Genomic DNA, 17,323 nt, shown 5'->3' on the forward strand with positions numbered 1-17,323 from the left:
GCCTCTAGAGATATTAATAACATTTCTAAACCAGATATATTAAATTTCATGGTCTCAGGAATTTCCTCGTAACATCCTAGTAGAAAATTGACAAGTAAGAAAAAAATTAGTTAAGAGGACAACACCAGCAGCAACTTCTATCCTATGTGCCTGGTGATACTAATCAACAGCAATCAAAGATATGAAAACTTTCAACAACTTAGCTGTAAAAACTGAATTTTATTTTCAAGGAATAAAGAAGAGTTCTATGTGTTTCAGATGAAGCAAGAATTAAATGTTTGCATTAACCAGAGTGAGCACCAAGAGATTAACAGTATGGCAGACTTTGCATTTCTAAAAGGATGTTTAATCCCATAGGGTACTAGTATAAACACAGACATAAAAAAACCCTCATAGACAGTTTCATCTGTGGTGCCTGAAGAAGATTTATTTAAGTTACATCCTCCCTAAAATGTGTGCGCGGATAAATGTTGAATGTTATTTCAAAGCTTAGCTTGTCATAATTTACTGGATAAATATCAGCTCATGCTGTCTTCTCGCAGGTCCCTCTGGGTCTCTGAGAAAAAAAGATAATGAGCAAATAAGCAGTAACACCTTCGACTTGTACTCAGGATGAGGGAAAGAAACTGTTAATCAAAACAAATACACCGTATAATCCCATATGTGTTCCGTGCAGTTCATGAATGGTTGTATGCTATGTGCTTGCTTAGTAACAGTAATCAAACCCGTTCTTTCTCTATAATCATTATTTTCAATTAGATGAGCTATTCTTAGCTCCTGCATAATTATGTCTGTGTAGCATAAACTTAATGAAGCAATCCTAGCACTGGGACATTGTTTTGTGAGACAATAACGTAGTCTGCACATAGATAAACTAGACACTGATCATCCTTTTGTGATGATACAACAATCAGACTATTCCCATATAAAAATAGTCTAATACTATTGCCACCACTACAACAGACATTTTAAAGGCGAGTATACTGAATGACCAGCATCAGGAAAATATGCTGCCAGGATAGTACAATTATTTATCGATGCCTATGAATTTTCTGTATTATTATATGCAGGAAGCAAATCCCTCATCCTGTCCAAACATACAGTATCAAAGCAGTGAAGGAATTAAATGGTGATGTAACAGGCTACTGAAACTTTGTCACACGAAGCTGGGCAGAAGCAAGTCACCGCAGGAAGAAGCCAACGGAACAGGAGGTAAATGAGCACTGCTTGCCTTGCCTGCCTTATCTCACACCTTTTCTTTCTTTTTTTTTTTTTTTTTTTCTCTAAACTCACACTTCCTGCTATTCTGCCCCTTTTGTACTGACAGTCAGGAGTTCCAGCAGACCAGAACAGGAGCGACTGTTCAGATGTGAACGCTGCCAAGGCATGTCTCAGTGACACACTTGAGCAGAGCCTCTGTGCTGCGCCGTCGCTGAGAGATGAGGCAGCAAAGAGGAACTAAATAGGCACCGGAGGGTAAGGCTCAGGAACGGCGTTTACTGTCCCGAGCAGGCCCTTCACCAGCCACGCAGAAGTGTGTGCACGTGGCTGTGCTGAGACACTTCCCTGATGGCCTCTTCAGCGAGCATCACCTACAACATATGGCACACGTGAAAAGAACAGGAGAAACCGGCAGAGCCGGTGCTTCTGTGCAGAATAGAAGCACTGTGCTTCGCCTGTGAACACAGGCTCTTCATTATTTGCAGTATTTGCTATTTATCACCTTGACATTTGGACGCTCAGGTTTACTGGCTAACTTCAGCACTGTGTACTTTATTATCTCAATTTGCACTGTATATTCAGACATTTCTTTTACGTCCTGCACACTTACTTAGAAGTGAGACTCAATTTTTCTGATGCTATTTAATTTTTTTTATTCTGACTTCCACACTTGATTTGTCTGTATGTTTTCCAAATTACCTACTTACAGTTACTGCTGCTTGGCACTACGTTTTGTTTGTACTTGTTTTATTCTGCCTTGCGCTGACCCCCACACTGTCAGAGTGTTATTATCAGAGACTGTCCTGGTTTGAGACCATGGAGAAATATGCTAGTTTTGAATGACAATGTTTATAAGGGAGAGCTATCAAAGCAGGGCAGCCCCACTGAAATAGAACCCATTTGCTCCATTTATGCTTTACACAACTTGGGAAAGCCTTCTTTAACTTTTGTTTCTGGAGAAATTTTGTCACTGTAAAGTCTTGAAGTTGTGTTTATTATCGGTAATTATTCATGGAAATTTAAGTCTATGATATACCAAGTCAAAATGACCCACATTTGAATGATCACCATCTGCTTGAAAATTGCTTTTTTTAACAGAGAGCACTACATCTTTTGCCATGACAAGAAATCTTTATGAGAACTTTTGGAAGAGAAAACTCAAAAAGAAGTCTCCTTTCCTCTCCCCCAGCCAAGAAAAAGACTGCAGTAGGCTTTGCATGTGGTTCCACACATTCTCCAGGAAGGGTCAATCTGAAGTTTCAGCAACAAAATAGAAACTATGCAGGGAAGTAGGCAGCAATCCACAGGTGGCAAAGTAGTGTGGGAAAATAACAAGTGACCTGCTTTGCAATGCTGCATTCAGGTTCTAACCCACAGCAAAGGACTTCAATAATTTTTCTTTTAGGTGAACAGGCAGTCCTTTGTAAAAATTCATTCTTAGCAATTGTAACATAATACTAACTTTTGAACTGCCATGTGTTTTCACCTGCGTTATCTACTTGAAATTATCATCCTACCATTAATATTCCATGTGAAGTCTCAAACATGTGCTTGAAAGCTTTCAAGCCGACATAAAATTAAAGTATTGAAAACAAAACCAATTCATATTTAGAGGAACAATTTACCACTTAACTAATGAGTCCACAGTGGTGGTAAACACAATCAAGACAGGAACAAAATTAAGTTGTACCTGTGGCAGGAATCAGACTATACTTACATTAAAAAGCAACCCACAGCCAATAGCTCACACAGTGTTGGGACCAGGTGACTGCATGTGGAATCCCTATATCTACCTGTATCTATCGCCAGTGAGTGAGGGCTTGAGGACCAATGGCTAACTGAATAACTTTGCTATTGTTAGAAATTCTATTTAGACTCATATCAGGGTCCGATTTTGACAGAAGCCTAAGCTTTCTAGACTGTGGGACAACTGATAACACCACCGACACCCTCCTTTTCTGTCTTTGGTTGGGTAGATAAACATATTAGCTCAAGAGATTATAAGCACAGAGTCAGGGGCTTCTTACAAGCAGTCTTCCCTTCCAGCAATACTACAATCAGATTGCTATCTCCTTGTGCTTGAAAAGTGACTTGAAGGAGGAGTATTGAGGGCTGAAGGGCTTAAACAACATTATCTAGCATTCTGCAGCAACAATGCTTACATATAATGCCATGTGTCTGGAATGCATTATGTTTATCTAAATTTAAACGCCATCTAGATCTGTCCATTACTCTCCAGATTATTTTGTATTTCCATGGTACCCTTCAATGCACTTGTAATGCTGCCTCATTCAGAGTCAACTAAAAATGTAAGCAACATATGTTTACTTTGTTTCATTTTCAGCTTTTATTAAACACAGTGATTCCAGCACAAAGCTTTCTAGGAGCTTGCTTTCTATTTCTTAAGACGATACAAATAATTTTCTCTGTTATCTATTTGCCAAATGTATGAAACACAATTATGTTGCTATCAAATTATTCTAAATTAATAATCTTAGCAATGTTACTTATTAACAGATTTCCATGTTATAAGATAAATCAGTAAGGCTAAATCTACAGGAAGTTCTCGGAGCTGTATGTAATTAATGACAGCTATCAGGTTTGTCTGAGTAACATTCCCTATTGTGGGTTATTGCCCATATCATCCTTTTTGACACTGGAATTCTCTAAAAAAACAATCCCATCTTCCTAAATTCTAAAATTCAGTGATTTTTCTGGAAAGCAAATAATATTCTGTTAGTTTTTTCCAGGCATGAAACTTTCCAAAATTTTCACTTTTCTTTCTATCTGTTGGAGGCTCAATTCTGCAAAACGAAGCTCTGATAAAATTGCTACAGAAATCAATAGCATTTCCAGGAAAAGAGGAGCTAGAAAGGAAGAGGAAAACTTTAAGGAAAGATTCTTTGCTAGTTTAATTTTCTCCTTGTCCCCATTTTATTTCCATATTCTTCTGATATTATACATCAGTAATGAATGCTAGATCATTATCTAGCATCTATGCATTTTTTAACACCGCAAGCGTGCTTGTCATTCTCCTCAGCCTCTTTCAGTGATAACACTGGATGAAAAACAATATTCTGCTATAGTAGGATTAAAAAGACATACGTGCATTACTACGCAAAGCTACCTGAGAACTCTTGGCTTCATCACTCTCAGCAACTCATTGCTGTAATATACCTTGGAAGTGAGGGTAGGTCATTGAATATCAGCAAAAAATGGAAGTCTCCGAGAGAAACAGAGAGAGGAAAAAGACTGACTTACATATACCGCATACAAGGGCTTCGTGTCAGTGAGAAACTTAAAGCACTCCTAAGCTACAGGTTGAATTGACCAAATGAGATACGTGTCCTCAATCAAGAAGTCTGAACTTAAAAAAAAATCTTCAAAGTGCTTTACTTGATCAATCTTGTTTGTGCTTTGCTAGATTTCAGTTTCAACCAGCCACTCCTTCTTCATGAACTGACTTCACTCAGGAACTGGACTACCTTGGTACCACTAGTAAAGTCTCATGTAGTGAAGCATAAGCAGATCTATTACGTACACACTGCTGGCACATTGAATCATATCACCTTACCCAATTGATTTTGTTTCTGAAAACTCCTGCTTCCCAGCCTAAATCCATTTTTCAGGTTTTTTTTTCAGTCCAAACTCATTAGAAGAACAGCAAAAAGATTAACCTTTAGTTAACAACAACTGAAAAAACGAGGAAATTCCTTACAATTGGCAAACGGCCAACCTGATTTCAGTACTTGCAAAAATAACCTGGGGGTGATGACTGGTTAGTCTGATGTCAGTCTTGGGCATAAATAACACCATAAATAAATTGGATCTACATCCATAAAGATTTACAGGCTAACAGTATAGAGTGCCAGACATCACGCTTTAACAAAGAGTAGATTTTGCCAAACACTTAATACACATGTGAAGATTATGAGTCCTATACCTTATCTAGATTGCCTTGATTTAACATACTTGGATTGTTTTCAAGGTTTCTGATTTTGTGCCCTATGGCAAGATAATTAAACAACAGCATAAATTACACGGAATTAATAAGGCACACTGAAATTGATTAAAAGCTAACTCTCTGACACATCTCGAAGCTTAACATAGAAGACATCAAAGAAAAGGGCTGATATGTGCCTTTTACCTTAGGAATTGAGTTTTGCTTCAGAGTTGTTTAATATTTTACTTTTATAAAGTCTAAATACAAGCTAAAACATACTATGGTAGAGTTGACAGATTACACAACTTCTGGATTCCATACCTCCCCCAAAAGACCGTTTACTGTAACTTAAGGTTCAATGCAAACAACTCCAGACCCCATTGCATTTAACTGTACTGAAACAGAACACTGGGAAACAAAAAATCTAGCCAGTTTCGGAGACTGTCAGAGAAAGCAGCACATAAGGATTCCGAGACCATGCTGGCTAGTCCCACACACTGCGGTAAAATGAAGGTTAATGTGGTCTTTATACACGTAGAGATAAAAATCAAGTATAAACAGGAATTTGTTCTTGCTGTACTACATAATTCGGAATCCATAAAATCACTAATGGAACAATGCCCAGCTCATCTGTGTCTCAAGAAGGAAAAAGAAATGTCAGGACCACAGAATAACTGAGGTTCTAAAAAAGCAAGCTTTTTAACTTAAACTTCTTGAGCCTCATATCTAGTCATTATTGAAGAAACACCGAGAAACTACTTATCATGGTGTACACATAGATATCTGACAGCAGAAAATGAGGAATACACAATCGGGAAGACAAGTGTTTCAGATAAAGACGTAACCAGCTGTCCGACGATTAGAAGCCGAATTTGGCATAGTCAACTCCGAAATGCTTTGGGTGTATTTTACAGAGGAAAAGATGGATCTTTCTAAGTCTTTAAAATGATATCAGGCAGTGTACTCAAAGTCCTCTTTAATCCATTTTCTGAGAAAAAAATGGCACGGTCTTTTGTTTACAGGAAGTGAGATTAGATGATTTAGGGACTGTTTACAATAAGTATTTCAGACATCTGACATAAGTGCTCTCATCATCTCATTGGAGGCGCCTCTTTCACTCAATTAAAAATAAGAAAATTGAACTATTTACAGGTCCTCTGAACCATGTGGACGTTAGACTCCTGCAGTGGTCAGCATGAACATGCTCTGCTGTGCCAACAAATATATGAATAGTCTTATAGCAAACACCAATCTACATGTTTGTTGAGGAATTAGCTGCCTTCTTATGCCAAGATTCAGAATCTCTTTGCATTCTCCTTTAGACCTCTATGGTTCACATCAATACAACCAGAACTGCTCAGCAACTCTGGGGTGCCAACATACCTGTTTCTGTAACTTATACTAGTCACATCCGTACTCAGCAGTTCAGAAAGATTTTAGGTGAATGAAGGATAACATCCCAAAAAAGAAGGTATTTCTGAAAATTTGCTTTTAACAATCGAGATAAATAGTTCAGTTTCCCTAGCCTGTCTATCAGGCCCTCACTCTTGCTCACCCATTTGGAAAAAAGACTCACATGCGGATGTCTGAATTAAAAAAGCGCTTTTAAATTGCTGTTAAGCATCCCTAGAGAAGTTGCATTTATATGGTACTCTCCCCAACCTTAGATGTCCCACTAGCCTGGCATTATTTATGTGCATGCCAGGTAATCTGCCCCTGAATCACAGAGCTGGCTTTTCATGCGATATATTTAATTTTATCCATCATTCTGGCAGAAGCTTGAATGAATGAAGTTTTGCTTTCATATTGATTGTACTTGACCCTAGCACTGGCAAAGAAATCTGGTAAGACAGCAAAGTCTTCAATTTCAGCAAGATAAGCAGCACCATTTCAAGAAGAAAGCAAGTTTTCCTGTGGGGCAACTTACACTTTAGGTGAAATACACTTCTGTATACTATGCTTATAGTTTTTTTTTTCCCCTCATTTTTGCCAATGGTGATTCACTGCCAATGTCTTTTCATGTGCCAAGTCCATCTAGAGAAAAGTATAAATCTTGATGTGCGTTTGTCTATCCTATATTATAGGATAGACTATATCCTATCCTATTTTATTACCAAGTCTCCTTAGTGAGCAATGTTTTCTTCAGGTTCTCTGGCCCCATAATGTTAATTCCTGCAGACAGGAGGGTTTTTGGAAAAGGGTAAAGGAATATCTGCAAACAATTTGTTGTTTCCGATCACCAAAGCCAATTATATTGGTTGACTGAAGAGAGATCCTGAATCTAGCCGAAAGCATAAAAAAAATAGACTAGACTTGAGCTTCAGCTGCTCTCGATGACATAGTTAAGTGAAGAAAGAAAAGGAGATAAATATGTTTCTCTTCCCTTCATCATAAAATACGAGCTTCAAGGAAAAAGAACCCCATGTAATAAGGATTGTGCACAGAAAAGGCGAGCCTGCTCAAGGAAATGGAAACACATGGACCGTCGTGACCATTTGCTTAGAGAATTTCTAAGGTACGTTCAGTACATCGCACTTCCCCCTCACCACACATTATGGGCACAAGTTAGAAGGCAGGAAGTTCCGTTCAAATATACGGAAAAACTTCTTTACGGTGAGGGTGACAGAGCACTGGCACAGGCTGCCCAGGGAGGTTGTGGAGTCCCCTTCTCTGGAGATTTTCAAGACCCGCCTGGATGCAGTCCTGAGTAATGTGCTCTGGGCAATCCTGCTTTAGCAGGGGAGTTGGGCTAGATGATCTCTAGAGGTCCCTTCCAACTCTGAAATTCCGTGATTCCGTGATTTTTTCTAAACTGTTCTCTACATGGGACAAATGAAATAAAATAGTAGGTATGACGACTGCGATCATCAAAACCAATACCTGGCAGCTATTCTAGACCCTGTGTGTAAGAAAGCAACAACAATTTATCATCCCAGGGGTGCAGCTAGATGAAAAATAAGAACAGCTTACAGGAAGAGACTAGGAATTATTTTTGAATCAAAATGGACTGTTTTCTCCATTTAAAACATTGTATTAATATTTTTCAGTGTTCTACTGATTTTTATGACTTTCAATTACTTGTAAAAATAAAAAAAATCAGAAAATGTGAAATCAAATGTAAATTTTTAGAAAACAATACATTTTAAATTATTTTTTGTTAGAATAATTCTAGTTAGAAAACTTTCAAAAGCTCTATTAATCAGTAAACTTATTCAGGAAAACTATGTCAAACGTCACCCTTGACAATATCTGTACTTCTTAATCTCTCCTCTACACAGAGTTGATGTGTTTTTTAAGGATAAGATTTTTTTAAATTTTGAAGTCCACAGTGTTGCAGATATTTTAGCAAAGAATACCAAAGTATCTGCAGAGCAAAATACATAATATAAAAACAGTATCTGATCTCTCTTCACATTATAAAATATAAAATTTGCAACACATTGATTGCATGAAAATTACATTACAGGAAATTACAGGAAAAATGTTAAAAAGTATTTAAAATTCTGTGGCTTTTACTGGCTTCAAAAAATGTAAGATAAACTCCCCAGTCATAAATACTTCTAGGAGTATGCTTCATGCTTTTCCTAAGTGACTTTGGCAGTCTGTAACTTATTAGATTATAGGTCTAGTATCTGAATCCAAAGACTGCATTACTGTGCTTGATGGAGGAAAATATACTAAGAAAAAAGTCACAACTAGAGGCTTAGTGGCTTGGTGCTTATTTGTCTCTTCTAAGAGGTGTAGCGCACACACACTTAATTTTGCCTTTTACTCATAATAATAATAATAGTATAGAATTGAAATTGTCATAATAAATAGGAACAGAATGGATACACTGACCATGGAATAAAGTTTTAATCTAAAATAATTTTGGGGAGGCTTGAAAAAATATCTAGCACATAATGGCAAACAAAATATTTCTTTATGAGATATAATAGTGCAATTTATGCATTTATAACTTAAAAAAATAATGTGGTGTAATTAAGTGTGTAATAAGTTTGTTAAATAACAACATATTGACATGAATTCAAATAATCTGTGGCAATGTTAAGTTTTTTTTAACAGTCCTTTTAAAATCTTTGGACATTAAAATCTAGTGGGGAAACAAAACTGCATTTTTTTCATCCTTTTAAAGGCATTAAGTGCATGTGCTTAAATTTAATCTTTGTGTCCTTAGCAGTCTGACAGGCAAAACAGAATTGGGCTTATCTTTCTTTGCATGGTTCATTTCTGTTCCCCAATCAGGTGCCAGATGTCTAGAAAAACAGTATTGAGAGAAAAATGTCTAGCAAACCATCCTGGGCTTAGTTCTTCCATTTTCAGTTGTTACAAATTCTGACATGTTTAAAGATAACTGTTAAAAAATTCATGGAAATACTTGAGTAACACAAAACACTGATACGTTATATCTGAACAGCTTAATTAGCAAAAGGCCTAAGCTCTCCACAAAAGACAAGTGCTCAAGTGTAGGGATGGTTGTATGTGATTTGACTGTTCTCCAGGTTGGCAGATAGGAATCAAGCTGCTTGTATTATACATTAAACATTAAGAAACTGAACAGTATAAACAAGCAAAGGGAAGACTTTCATGATCCCTCCATCTGTAAACACGTAATTCCTCTTAACTGAAGAGCACTGCAGATTGAAAATATCGTCACATCATTTCAGACATAAAGCAGGTGACAGCTATTTCACAGGTTTTGTTGTCTCCAGCACGAAGGAAATGAAAAATCTGGGTTTATGATGAACACAGTTAGCAGCTTTAAAATAATCTTCTCTCATATACATACCCCAACCCAAAACATATATGTATATATTTACCCTCTGTAGCTACCTACAACACTGCCAATAATGCACAATTTGAATAAACACCAGCATGTCCTGTCAGCTACCAGAAAATCTGAAAAAACAGGAAGGTTGCTCTCTGCTGGTCCCCATAGGGCTGATGATCTTGCCTAGATGCCAAAAAGGCTTTTGTGGCATCCAGAGACTGCTGAAAGAGATTTCACAGAAGCCTATTTATTCCTGCTCAGAACCGTCCTTGGCTGCTTTGTTCAGCTGAAGCCATGCAGATCTGCACGGTAAGGTTGAGGATTCATGCTTGTAATCTTACATATTTAGCAGCAACCACTTGTGAGAGTAACAACTCATTGCAAACTCATGAAGTCTACTGTTTTGAGACCCTCTGAACAGAGCTACTCAAGGTCTGTTTGCTCCTTTCTTTTCCTTTCTACAGTCCTTGTCTGGAGCTCCAGCATTCTCCCCCAACCTATTCTAGAAAGCAAGTATTTGCCGAGTCACTAATAGCAGAATTTTAGTGTAAATACTACTGTGTGCCACAAAGGAGGAAGTAAGTCCCCAAATAATCAATACTAGTATCGTCTTGTCCTCTTTTCACACAAACACAGATTTAGCAGGCTTTCCAGATCTATCCAAAGGTTCATGGATTTTACTGACCCTCATGATGATGATGATGACGACACTGGAGCAGCTGGTAAGACAAGAATCTCTATTAGGCAATATTGTGCCCTCCCTTTCCCACCAAAAAGCTGTTCCTACTAAGTCCCAATCTTGAGATCTGGTGCCCTGATAGGCATTTCCTGAGCCTCAAAACTTACTCTCTCAGTAAAGTATCTTAAATAAGTTACCTTCCTAAATTGCAGATCTCTGAGCTTTTACGAGTATCAGCAAAGGGCCACATGCTGAACCCTCTCCCTTTTGCAAAGCAGGACCACCGTAGTTTGCCAGAAGCCCCGGATCTGCTCTGCCTGCACTGAGTGATGGTGCTCCACACACAGGAAGTGCCTTTCAGAAGGGCTGGGCATTACTACACACACCCATGACTCACGACTAAGTTTTACACTCTTCATGTCTTCAATAAATAACACTACGGGAGTAAGTGCTGCTACTACAGCAATTCATGTAGCTGGCAGCTAGTGGCAACTGCATGGCTCTGAACACCAGCAAGTGACAGGAAAAGATTTTTGCCTGCTATTTTTCTTGAGGACATTAAAGGAGCGACACCATGTCAAGGGTATGCATCATGGTAGGGAAAGGGCTGATAAATCCTGGGAAAGGCCGTGTCCTGGAACAAGCCTGTGGACTGGATGAATTATCTTAGAATCATAGAATAGTTTGGGTTGGAAGGGACCTTAAAGATCATCTAGTTTCAAACCCCCTGCCATGGGCAGGGAAATCTTTTGCTAGATCAGACTGCTCAAAGCCCCATCCAACCTGGCCTTGAACATTTCCAGGGATGGGGCATTCATAAATTCTCAGGGCAACCTGTTCCAGCATCTCACCACCCTCACAGTAAAGAATTTCTTCCTAATATCTATTCTAAATCTACCATCTCTCAGTTTAAAACCATTACCCTTCATCTTATACTCCCTGATAAAGAGTCCCTCCCCATCTTTCCTGTAGGCCCCCTTTAGGCACTGGAAGGCCGCTTCCCGGAGCCTTCTCTTCTCTAGGCTAAACAACCCCAACAACAATTTATCTTGTCAGGTTGTGTACCAAGATAAGATGGTCCTTCTTAGAGTCCGTACAGATCCACCTTCACCTGAATATGTACCTTATTTTATGAATCCCGTGGGGAAACATGCAGGTCAGCAATAGGAAAGGGCTCAGTCTTGCTTCAGTTCTTCTGCTGAAGCCTACATTGCTGGGGGCTTAAAGGAGGAATGGAGGACATTCTTGAAGAGTCACTGGAAGAGCAGGGAAAGTAAACACATGCCTCCTTGAAGAATTTGATAATTCAAATGGTTAGTGCAAGGTAATTCAAAGATTATGCCATTTTACATAATTAGCAAAGTAACAAAATCTCTCCCCCAACAAATGATAGAATTTCAGCTCTATCTATTGATGAAGAACATGACATGGAATTTGACCTCATGTTAGGCTTAGCTGACAACGTTTAATAAAATGCAAAGGTCTGTTCCATATAGCAGTCTTGCTGCTCCGGCTCGAGCATGCTCTGGCAGGAAGGGGATGTGTGTGGAATACAATTTCTCATTTGAAAGAAGTCACTTGATAACGAGTAGAGACTTACTCTGCAATCCTGTTAAATAAATAACATTCTCACTCTCTGCGAGACAGATGTGCAGTGAAAGGCCTGCTGAGATAAAGAAAACTTTTGCTATAAAGACTTGCTAAAGTACTGTAATGGGTTAGTTTGCAAGGAATTCTGTGGAGCTCCTTCAACATAACTTGAAATGTGCTTTTATCAGTTTCTTTTCCTAACTCTTGTGCAAGTAAGTCCAGCTATAAAGTCTTGCAATTTACTCTTTTCCTTCAATGGCTAAACTGTCTGGGAGCATAGTACTGTTTTGAGTATTCAAATTGTTGCTGAGAAACTAGGATAGAAAATGACCACTTTTTGAAGAGTCAACATGGAAACTATATTTCTATCTGACAATCAAGGTGCAATTCCACAGAACAGGTAGAAATACAAAGAAAGCTTTTAGGAGTTCTTGCTATATCTATTGGATTGTCTCAGAAGCAAGAATATTGTCAAAGAAAAAGGAAGGCTGAATCCCACAGCAGCATCTCAGAAGCATTTGCCATAAGACTCTCTGTGATGCTGGGACAATTATTTTGGCAGTCTGTGTTAGAGAGCAGATGTGCCAGTCCCCCACTGCCCTGGGTAAGAGGTCCCAGTTCTTTTGGTGAGTACGTGGCACCAAATCTACATGCTGGAGAACCATGAGCTCTAAAAATGTCCCGCTTCCTCCAGAGCACTGAAGCTACACAGCTAGCTACACACTCCAGGCCAGAAATGGTCAGGATATCCAATGTGTCCATTTCTTCCTTCAAAGCTACTTGACTAAAAGTAGACCCTTTTGTTTCACTAAAATTGAGTTCTTTGTTGTCACGAGAACAAGGTGTCACCCCACCGTATATGAAAAAATGATTCCTTGCCAGCAAGACCTGGCAGTCAGCCAAACAGCTGTAGCAAAGCTGAGGTATAGTTTCCTCACAGTAAGGTCAAATCTTTTGGGGGTCTTTGTCCTTAGGTGTGCTTGTGCTGGACAGAATCCCTCTGTACAGCTAACGCCACTTAGAAGGCTCAACTGGAGTCACTGTAAATATATTCAAGCTCTTTTTCTTGCCTTGCTCTATTTATAATTAGTCACATCTTTCTCTGGCTGGTGTCCACTACAGTGTTCTCACTGAATTCAGCAGTCACTCATTAATGCGGAAGATGATCTGGCATGAATAAGAAGTGGACATGATGTGACATGACTTCCCAGATGTTAACCATCCACACATGCCTCAGTCTGTTGAGTCTCCAGACACATTAACGATGTGCCTTGCTACCCAATTCTTCCACGTACACACTCCTCAATGGTAAAGCCTCAGATTGTGACAGGGAGAACACTTGTCTCTCACTGGTGCAGACCAATATGTAAAGACAATGCTTGAAAAAAGTGTGATAGCAGTTGACTGGAGGACAGTTGAATTGCCAGCTCTTGTCCTGCGTATCACTAACAAGACGCTCCCATAAGAAGCCAAGTAGGCTGGTGCTGGGTACAACACTGAGCATGGGGGAACGCCCCCCTGTTCAGTGAGGAGGGCAGAGACCAGAGAACCAAACCTCTTCCAGAAACATTGCATGGATATAAAGCGCACTTGGTACTACAGTTTGTATTTGGGCTAACTGCTATCTCAAAACCAGTGATAGACCAGATCAAGTGGCTCTATCTCATTATCTGTAACTGGGAGCAACACTGAGACCTATTCTGGAGTAACAGTGCTGTCATTTTGAAATTTTTATCTCAGCAGGCTGTAAGAGCATCAGTATGTTGCTAACTATTATTCTGTGACATTTTGCTACAGCAGTTGGGCATTAGTCTGCTCAGTGATGTACTTAATGGACACTAATTGCTTACAATAGAAATGCTGGAGCTTACTTTAAGGTTTGAACTGCTGAAGAAGACAGAGTTTCAGTCATGAATCTCACATATTGTGCATTCCATTCCAGGAGATAAGGGCAGGCATATGAAATATCCAAACATGCAGTTTCTCTAGCAAAAGAAACACTGACTTTTTAACCTTGTGCAGGGAAGAGTATGTTAGTTGCAAGATGGACTAAATTTAAAGCACGTAGATTCTTATCTGCTCAGTTTAAGAATTTCTGGGCAAGGGCATCTGAACCAGAGAATACCAGATCAGGATAGAGACAGAATTCTGGATATTCTAAAAGGTTTTGGAAATGTTTGAGCTCAGAGCAAGTATTTTCAACACGCACCATTCTCTCACTGACAGCGAGAGGGAAATAAGGAAGCCCCTTCTATGCTATCCTTCTACATGGAAGCCTTATACATCTTATACTATGCTATTCTACATGGAAATGTGAAAAGGCTACGCTAGGTGTAGGTCCAGAAAGTATGCTGCTATTAAAAACAAACAAAACAGCCCCCTAATTTAACCTGCCTGAAGTGCATACGCACCTAGAGTGACACACACCTGAAGAAGAAATGCCATCTGGTGAGACTGGAGCATGGTGTACTGCAGCGCTGCAACTGAATGTTGCTTCTGTGTGAATGAGATTTTTGCCAGCGTATGTCAGAGCTGAATTTAGCCCAGTTGGAGATGGGATAATTAAGCAAAGAAGTGTCCACCTCCAGCTAATTACTTTTCCTCCCACAATATCTCTGCATTAAAGCATATGAATTACATCTAACACAAGCTTTAAAAACTTCGACAACATGAAGTTTGGAATTCAGAAACTTAAATACCCTTAATTTTTTTTTTTTTTTTTTTTTTTTTTTGAGATGTTTGGTATCCATATATCCTTGAAATAAACTAAAGAAAAAAAGATCTGTTATTTGGGTCAATTAATATGGCATAATGTCTAATAATCAATGCAAACTTCACTACTTGTCTCTTAGTACTGGCAACATCAAAACTAAAATTACTCAAAATAATTCTTTGCAGGCTATACCTACTTTCTCGTAATGTCCTTTCAAGTAAATCAACATATTATCTCTAAACCCTTCTACAGTCCAATGCTCTTCGTGGTAATTAATGCTTTCCATCTATTCTCTTCACTGGTCTCTTTTCCTACGCATGAAAACGATTCCAGAATAAGATTTGTTTTACATGTAAAATATACCAGTTAGTTTGGAGTGAATCCAAGAAGCTAGCTGCCTTCTGCCTCAAGCACCTTTTCCAATTTAGCAAAATTCAATCCACTTTCAATCCACACTAGGAAAAAGCACTGTTATTCTGAAAGTGCATGAGAGAATTTTTGAATAGTTAATCCACAATATTTTATATATAGAAAATTTTACACAGCTAAAATGTAATTTAGCTAAGGAGAACAAGCTCTACATTGGTGTTGTCTGTTGATTTATTTACTACAAATCAGATTTTTTTTTTATTAAAACATTTATTTTTCTTTCCCTTATTATAATGCTTTTTGGATGGAGCAAATCATGTTTCATAATTTCCTGGGATGAAAGGCTATGTGACACAGAAGCAGTGTCACTAATCTCAGATGAAAATATTTATGAAAGCTCTGACAGTTTTTCTCTCTGTTATCCTTCAGATGACATTTTTGCAGAGTCCTTAAGAGGAACAAAGCACATGTTGTTTAAGCAAGTTCCTGAACAATGGTATTGCCTCCTAACAGCAGCAGGCTTATGTCAGAGAACAGAAATGTTAAAAGGCAAGAAGCCAAACACAGGTTAGTAAGGAAATAAAATACGATCAGCTGCATTAAAGCTGTGAAAGCAGGTAGCTGCTACACAGTGGAAAGAGAGAAGAAATGAAAAGTATTTGATAGTATCTGTAGAGAAACTAAGTCAAGGTGAAGAAAATAAAAATTAGAAATAGGAAAAATGTATCTTCAGATTATTTTTTAGATTTATTGGTAAAATTTAAGAACACACCTTAGAAAATTCCTTGGTACCTATATGATCTTTGATATGGGTAATTTTTGTCTTTTTCCTTGTGAATTATGAAGGTAAGAAAAACATTGAGGCTAGTGCCTGAATTCAGGGATGGAACTATACTCACTCAGACAAAACGCTGCATCCTTGACACTGAGGTTAGAAGACGGAATTGCAATTCTGTACCAGGTCCAGAGGAATCCAGATGGAAAGGGGTTTTGGTGTTTTTCTTTTGTTTTGCTTTGTTGTTTTTTTTTAAAGCACTATTTATAATTTCTAACTTAAACTGTTTTTGATGCTATACATTTCAATCTATACCAACAGCTTCTTTGTCTGTCTTTCATTATATGAGTGGCAACGAGAGGACACTGTCTCCTTGCCAGCACATTCATACTTCAGATGATCAAAGCTAAATTTTTTTAGATTTATACTTTTTTGCACAAACAATAAATTCAAATATAGGACTTGTTGATCATTGTAGCTGTATTTTCTAATCTGTTTCAACACCACTAAGAAATAGGTTAGGATTATTATTTTTTACATGCAATAGCCACAAAGTCTACTTACCACTACACACAGGAGAATTTAGAGCTAGCTATTTGAATTAATGGATGGTAAAATAAACACAATACTGGCTACAGAAAACAAGCAGAATTTAGCAAGATTAAATGGGGCAATCTGTGCATACTTTCACACATTCAAGTGGAATGAAGAATAGTTATCTATGGCCTTTTCTATGGCAAATGTGGTTTTGTTGGGATTTTATGTTTGTCTTTTACTGAACCATTTTTTGTACTATATAAATGTGTACATGGTTTCAGAAACAACAGCAAATGAAGCATTAACACACACACACCCACAATTACTATAAAGGGAAATAATACAGAAAGAAATACTAGATCCCATGTGCACGGTCCTAGTGTTCAGAGGATTCTCTTCTCTGGCTGGCATTTTGCCTGAATACATTTTTTCCAGGTCATCAAATTCCCGATTACACTCATACAACAAAGGAACACACTAGATCCCTTTAAGGGACTGTCTAGGACAAAAAAATCCAGGCAAAGCAAGGCTATAGTTTCATGTGTGTTTAAATCTGAAGAAGAGCACAGCTGAAACTGTGAAACTTGAGTATAGGAAGTTCCACCTAAACCTGAGGAGGAACTTCTTTACCTTGAGGGTGGCAGAGCACTGGAACAGGCTGCCCAGGGAGGTGGTGGAGTCTCCATCTCTGGAGACACTCAAAACCTGCCTGGACGTGTTCCTGT

At 38.4% G+C, this 17,323-nt stretch overlaps 1 protein-coding gene across 3 annotated transcripts in view; it reads right to left on the reverse strand.

Annotated features, from left to right (window-relative positions):
* Positions 1 to 17,323, reverse strand: part of JPH1 (junctophilin 1) — an 88,020-nt gene that overhangs the window by 35,102 nt on the left and 35,595 nt on the right. The window lies entirely within an intron of this gene.

Source organism: Vanellus vanellus (genome assembly GCF_965231255.1).
Source record: "Vanellus vanellus genome assembly, chromosome: 2".
Classification (NCBI taxonomy): domain Eukaryota; kingdom Metazoa; phylum Chordata; class Aves; order Charadriiformes; family Charadriidae; genus Vanellus; species Vanellus vanellus.